This window comes from Suncus etruscus, assembly GCF_024139225.1.
Source record: "Suncus etruscus isolate mSunEtr1 chromosome X unlocalized genomic scaffold, mSunEtr1.pri.cur SUPER_X_unloc_2, whole genome shotgun sequence".
Classification (NCBI taxonomy): domain Eukaryota; kingdom Metazoa; phylum Chordata; class Mammalia; order Eulipotyphla; family Soricidae; genus Suncus; species Suncus etruscus.
This window is the reverse complement of record NW_026060315.1, coordinates 1,932,499-1,938,944: the sequence shown is the minus strand read 5'-3', so window position 1 is coordinate 1,938,944 and position 6,446 is coordinate 1,932,499.

The following is a 6,446-nucleotide window of genomic DNA, read 5'->3' as shown; positions in this document are numbered from 1 at the left end:
GAACCTCAATATTTATTATAGTTCTAATTACAATAGAAAGACTCTGGAGGGCCCGGAGAGATAGCACAGCGGCATTTGCCTTGCAAGCAGCCGATCCAAGACCCAAGGTGGTTGGTTCGAATCCCGGTGTCCCATAGGGTCCCCTGTGCCTGCCAGGAGCTATTTCTGAGCAGACAGCCAGGAGGAACCCCTGAGCACCGCCGGGTGTGGCCCAAAAACCAAAAAAAAAAAAAAAATGTAAGACAGTATTGTTTTTATACCCAGAGATAATAGAGATGAGGACTGAAAGGACCAGTCTATGATATAAATCTTACCACAAAAAGTGGTGAGCTCAGTTAGAGAAATATCTACACTGATAACCCTCATGACAATGGTAGCTAGTGAGAGATATAGAATACCTGTCTCAAATATAGGCAGGCCGTGGGGGAGGAGAGATATAGGGGGCTTTGGTGGTGGTAAGGTTTCATTGGTAAAGGGTGGTTTTGTTTTTCATAACTGAAACCCAATTACAAACATGTTTGTAATCATGGTGCTGAAGTAAATATATTATAAAAAAGTGTTAATCATTAAGTTTAATTTCTAATATGTCTAAAACCCTTTCCTACTAGAAATGTCTCAATTTTCCCTTCTAAACTCCCATATTTTCCAATGCATGTCTATAGAGAAAACATTTCTCTTATATCTCTCTCTATAATATATATATAATAATTTCTTTTTTGTTTTTGACACTGTTGCATTTTTGAACTTTTAAAACCACAAAGGCAGGAGAGATGATATAGGGTATCCGTGTAATACAGAATATAGGGGAGATTGAGAGATATACACACAAACTAAAACAAATATTATCTATTTATTCCTTCTCTTTCTATCAGTCTTCGCTTGACCTGAAGACTCTGTTTTCATTGGCATCTGTCTGTTTGTGCTCCTTTCCACTGGCTTAGTTTGCCTTTGTAAACAAAAGAAACTGGTTCCTTTGCTAATATTTTAATCGGGGAGCCTCTGTCCATATCCTTTGTCCAAATGTTTATTTCTGATCAATAGAAATATATATCAATTTACCCTTATCTCACATTGATTGTAGCTGTGCATTGATATACAAGACTGTGGTCTCATTCAAATAGACTATTTTATTTTTTTGTGTGTATATATTTATATGTACATATATATATTCTTTTTTTCTAGTGTAGTTTGAGATCCTGGCATGAATAAGGCAAATTAACTCTTACTAAAAGATGTATTTCCTAGGACTAGCCTTCTGTGACATTCTGACTAACCAGCTTTTGATCTTTGCTTCTCAATTTGACTCGAATAAGGAGAGAAAGTGTCACCCCTATCCTAGGGAGAAAAGAGATGAGACACACAATCCAAAATGTGTCAACTATTCCCATTACACCTAACTTCTGGAGTGAAAATAAAGTGGTTTAAACATTGGGAAGCTAGAGTGACAACACAACAGGGAGGGTATTTTTCTGTTTGTTTGTTTGTTTGTTTTTGGGCCACACCCGGCGGTGCTCAGGGGTTCCTCCTGGCTGTCTGCTCAGAAATAGCTCCTGGCAGGCACGGGGGACCCTATGGGACACCAGGATTCGAACCAACCATCTTTGGTCCTGGATCGGCTGCTTGCAAGGCAAACGCCACTGTGCTATCTCTCCGGCCCCGGAGGGTATTTTTCTTACACACATCGAATGTGGGTTCGATCACTGACATTCCATTGGGTCCGCTGAGCATTGACACGAATGATTCCTGAGCACAGAGCCAGGAGAAACACTGAGCATCACTGGATGTGCCTCCATTCAAGAAAAAAAAAAAACTTTCAAATTAACAAGTGCTATTTCAGAAAACAGTCCTTGCACAGAACAACATTATTTTGGTGAAGTTCTCAGTACAAACAGAAGGTTAACTTATAGCTAGGACATGCTGAGGAGTAAAGATATAGATAGATAGATAGATAGATAGATAGATAGATAGATAGATAGATAGATAGATAGATAGATAGATAGATAGATAGATAGATAGATAGATAGATATAAAACATAAATTATTTTGTGAGATTGCTTAACATGAGACTGGAGAGATGATACTACTGGGGGAAGAGCACTTGCCTTGCTCTTGGTTGATGCAGTTTCAATATAAGTATTGGACTCATATTCCCTAATCCAAAATGGACAATATCGGTTCTGGAGCAAGGTAGCCATGAAGATTCAGTTATCCAAGACCAACATAAGTGTGAGAAACATAGGATCAGTAGGCGTCCAACCTCATGGTTTTGTGTTCATAAAAACCAACGATTTTTATTCTCAAAAAAAAAATGTTTTTATTCTCATTAAAAACACTCTAGTTGGGGCCAGTGAGGTGGCGCTAGAGGTAAGGTGTCTGCCTTACAAACACTAGCCAAGAAAAGATGGCGACCGCGGTTCGATCCCCCGGGGTCCCATATGGTCCTCCCAAGCCAGGGGCAATTTCTGAGCACTTAGCCAGGAGAAACCTCTGAGCATCAAAAGGGTGTGGCCCAAGTGAATTCCTTTTCGAATGACCCCAATATTTACTGTGCCAGGACAGGAGGAAAAAAAAACAAATACAAAAAAAGCACAAAACCTTGGTTATTTTTTACATAAATATATATATTACCTTTATTTATTATTGTTATTATTATTTTTGATTTACCTATCTATTTTGGTCGATTTTTTTGTTTGGGTGCGATTATTGAAAGTGTTGTCCCCAATTATATTTATTTTTTTTTCTCTCTTTCTTTCTTCTCTTTCGTTATGTGCTATGCCATGTTTTTCAATTCAAGACCATGGCGTGATTTTTGTTTGTTTGTTTTTGTTTTTGTTGGTTTGTTTGTTTTGTCTGTTTTTTGAGGTGCTTATCGATATAGCTGGAGCCCTCACTGGATATTTGACACTTCTTTTGGTACTAGTGGAGTGTTTTACCTTCTTTTTCTCCATCTCCCAAATTGATGATAAGAGCCTTTAGAAGGACTCCGCCCATTTTCGGGGTATTAGACTCTTACCCCAGTTTATCACTTTTCTCTTTTTCAAACAAAACCACGCAACTTGAATTAGTTAGTCCTGCCTCCAGTTAGAGGGGGAAATAAGGGAGGCATCGAGACCAAACAGGTGCAAGACTACTAAGTAGTGGGATGGATACAGAGGGGACCACATATTCTAGCAGCCCTGGGCGTGAGGGAAGAGGATATGGGAGGTAGGACAAAAACGGAGGAGTAGGGAAGACAAACCGGTGATGGGAATCCCCCCTATTTTTTGTAAATATGTACCTAAAATATTATTGTCAACAATATGTAAGCCACTATGATCAAAATAAAAATTATGTTAAAAAAAAAAAAGAACAAAAGTTAAAAAAGTAGAAAAGAGTTCATTTGGAAAACAGTTTAAAAGGAATGGAAGAAAATGTCATTCCTTTTAGCAAACAATTTTTTTCTTAGTGTACAAGTAAATTCTATTGTTTATTTAGTGATGATGCTATGAACAAAAGAAATATAACTTTGTTAAAGAAAAATAATTTTATATCAGTTAATGTACTTTAAATTACTAAATAAATATTCATTAAATAAAAAAAGGGAAATTACATTCAAGGGAGCATCCTTGAGATTTACAGCAGACCCGTCACAAGAAACACTCAAGACCAGAAGGTAGTGGTGGGAAATGTGAAAAAACTCATGAAAAAAAATACTTTACCTAGAATACTGCACACAGGAGAAACTCACTTTCAAGTTTGAAAGAAGTATGCATAGCTTCAGAGGTAAATAACAGCTCAGAAATTTTATAGACTCAAAACAGCCTTAAAAGAAAAACTGAGGGCCCGGAGAGATAGCACAGCGGCGTTTGCCTTGCAAGCAGCTGATCCAGGACCAAAGGTGGTTGGTTCGAATCCCGGTGTCCCATATGGTCCCCCGAGCCTGCCAGGAGCTATATCTGAGAAGACAGCCAGGAGGAACCCCTGAGCACTGCCGGGTGTGGCCCCCCAAAAAAAAAAACAAAACAAAAACAAAAACAAAACTGAAAGGTCTACTTTAAGACAAGAATGACCAACAGACACACCAAGGATCTGCACAAATATGGCATTAAATCCCATGACAATTATCTCTCTCAATGTCAATAAACTAAATGTACCAGTTAAGAGACACAGAGTGGCTAAATGGATTAAAAAAAATTTAATCCGAAACCATCTGTCAGGTGGGGAGGAGTTGTTCATCCAAGCCAACCTCTGGAGCTCAGTCCCTTTCTACAGTTGGGGGCTGGACCATACCATCTGCCAGGTAGGGGGAGAGGCAGTTGATCCAGGCCGACCTGCAAAGCTCAGTCTCTCCAACCCAAACCACCAAATGCGAAGAAATATGGGCAAACTCATGAAGACACTAACAACCGGGGATATGGAGAGTTAATTCTACATCCTAAAATTCTATAGTTTCTATGCTAAAATTCTAACTTCCAAAATTCTATATTATAAAATCTAAGTTTTAAAATTCTAAATTCCATATTCTAAAATTCTAAATTCCATATTCTAAAATTCTAAGTTTCATATTCTAAAATTCTAAGTTCTAAAATTCTATATTATAAAATCTAAATTTTAAAATTCTAAATTCCATATTCTAAAATTCTAACTTCCATATTCTAAAATTCTAAATTCCATATTCAAAAATTCTAAATTCTAAATTCTAAAATTCTAAATTCCATGTGCTAAAATTCTAAATTCCATATTCTAAAATTCTAAATTTCATATTCTAAAATTCTAAGTTCTAAAATTCTATATTATAAAATCTAAATTTTAAAATTCTAAATTCCATATTCTAAAATTCTAACTTCCATATTCTAAAATTCTAAATTCCATATTCTAAAATTCTAAATTCTAAATTCTAAAATTCTAAATTCCATGTGCTAAAATTCTATTTTCTATATTTCAAATTTGAAATTCTAAAATTCTATATTCTATATTCTACAATTCTAACTTCTAAAATTTTTAAATTATAAATTAAAAATTCTAAAATTTTAAATTCCATATTCTAAAATTCTGTGTTCTATATTCTCATATTCTAACTTCTAAAATTCTAAATTCCATATGCTAACATCTAAATTTCATATTCTAAAATTCTAAATTTTATATTCTAAAATTATAAAACCTAAATTCTAAAATTCTCTATTCTATATTCTAAAATTCTAAAACCTAAATTCTAAAATTCTAAATTCTCGATTCTAAAATTCTGCATTTTAATTTCCAAAATTCTAAATTCTGTATTCTAAAAATCTACATTCCAAGTTCAAAAATTCTAAATTCCATATTCTAACATTCTAATTTCCATATTCTTCCATTCTAAATGCTCTAATTCTAAAATCTATATTCCAGAATTCCCATTTCTATATTCTAAAATCTAAGATTCTACATCTAAAAAGGAAATTATATAAGTTCTATTCTAAAATGCGATAAAACAAAATTTGATTTCTAAACTGGAACATTCTAAATTCTAGAGTCTAAACGTCTAAATTCTTACATTCTAAATCCCTACAACTCTAAATTCTAAAATTCTACATTACTTGGTCATGTGGGGGCGCAAGTGTTGGCATCTGCCTGGCCAGTGCCAGCCAAGGACAGACTGTGGTTTCATGATCCTGCATCCCATTTGGTGCCCAAAACACGGAACAATTTCTGAGTCCATAGACCAAGGAATCACTAGCCAACCAGTTCAAGAAATCCATAGATGAACAAATCAACATACTCAAAGAAAAATTTTTACAGAACATGAAATAATCCATACAAATAAAATTAAAGGAAATAAAAAAATGTCTTAGCAATTACACAGCTGGAGAATCACATAGAATAGCTTGAAGAAAAAAAATTCAAATCAAAAATGACAAAGAATTCAATAAGGAAATAAAAGGTAAAGCACTGGAAGAAAGAGTTAGGTGTATAATTAAAAAAGACAAAAGAAATAATCTACGGATTGTAGGTGTACCGGAAGGGGAGAAAATTGGGAAAGGGGAGAACAAGTGGTTAGGAAAATAATAGCAGAAAACATTCCCACAATTTGGAAAGAGGCTTCGGTGCAAATTTAGGAGGTGAAAAGAGTTCCTAATTAAAAAAGAGACCTGTATAAACCAACACCAAGACATAAAGTAATCCCAATGGCAAGAAAAAGAGAGAGAGAGAGAGAGAGAGAGAGAGAGAGAGAGAGAGAGAGAGAGAGAGGAGTAGGATGAACTCCTTAAAGCAATAAGGGAGAGAAAATACCTCAAGTACAAAGGAAGGAACATAAGAATCAAACCAGATCTCCCATTTGAAACCATTCAAGCAAGAAGACAGTGGAATGATATATTTAAACACCTGAATGGAAGAAATTTCCAACCTAGAGTCCACTACACAGGAAAACTCTCATTTATATGGGAGGGAAGACTAAAAACATTCTTAAACAAAAACGAACTTGGATTATT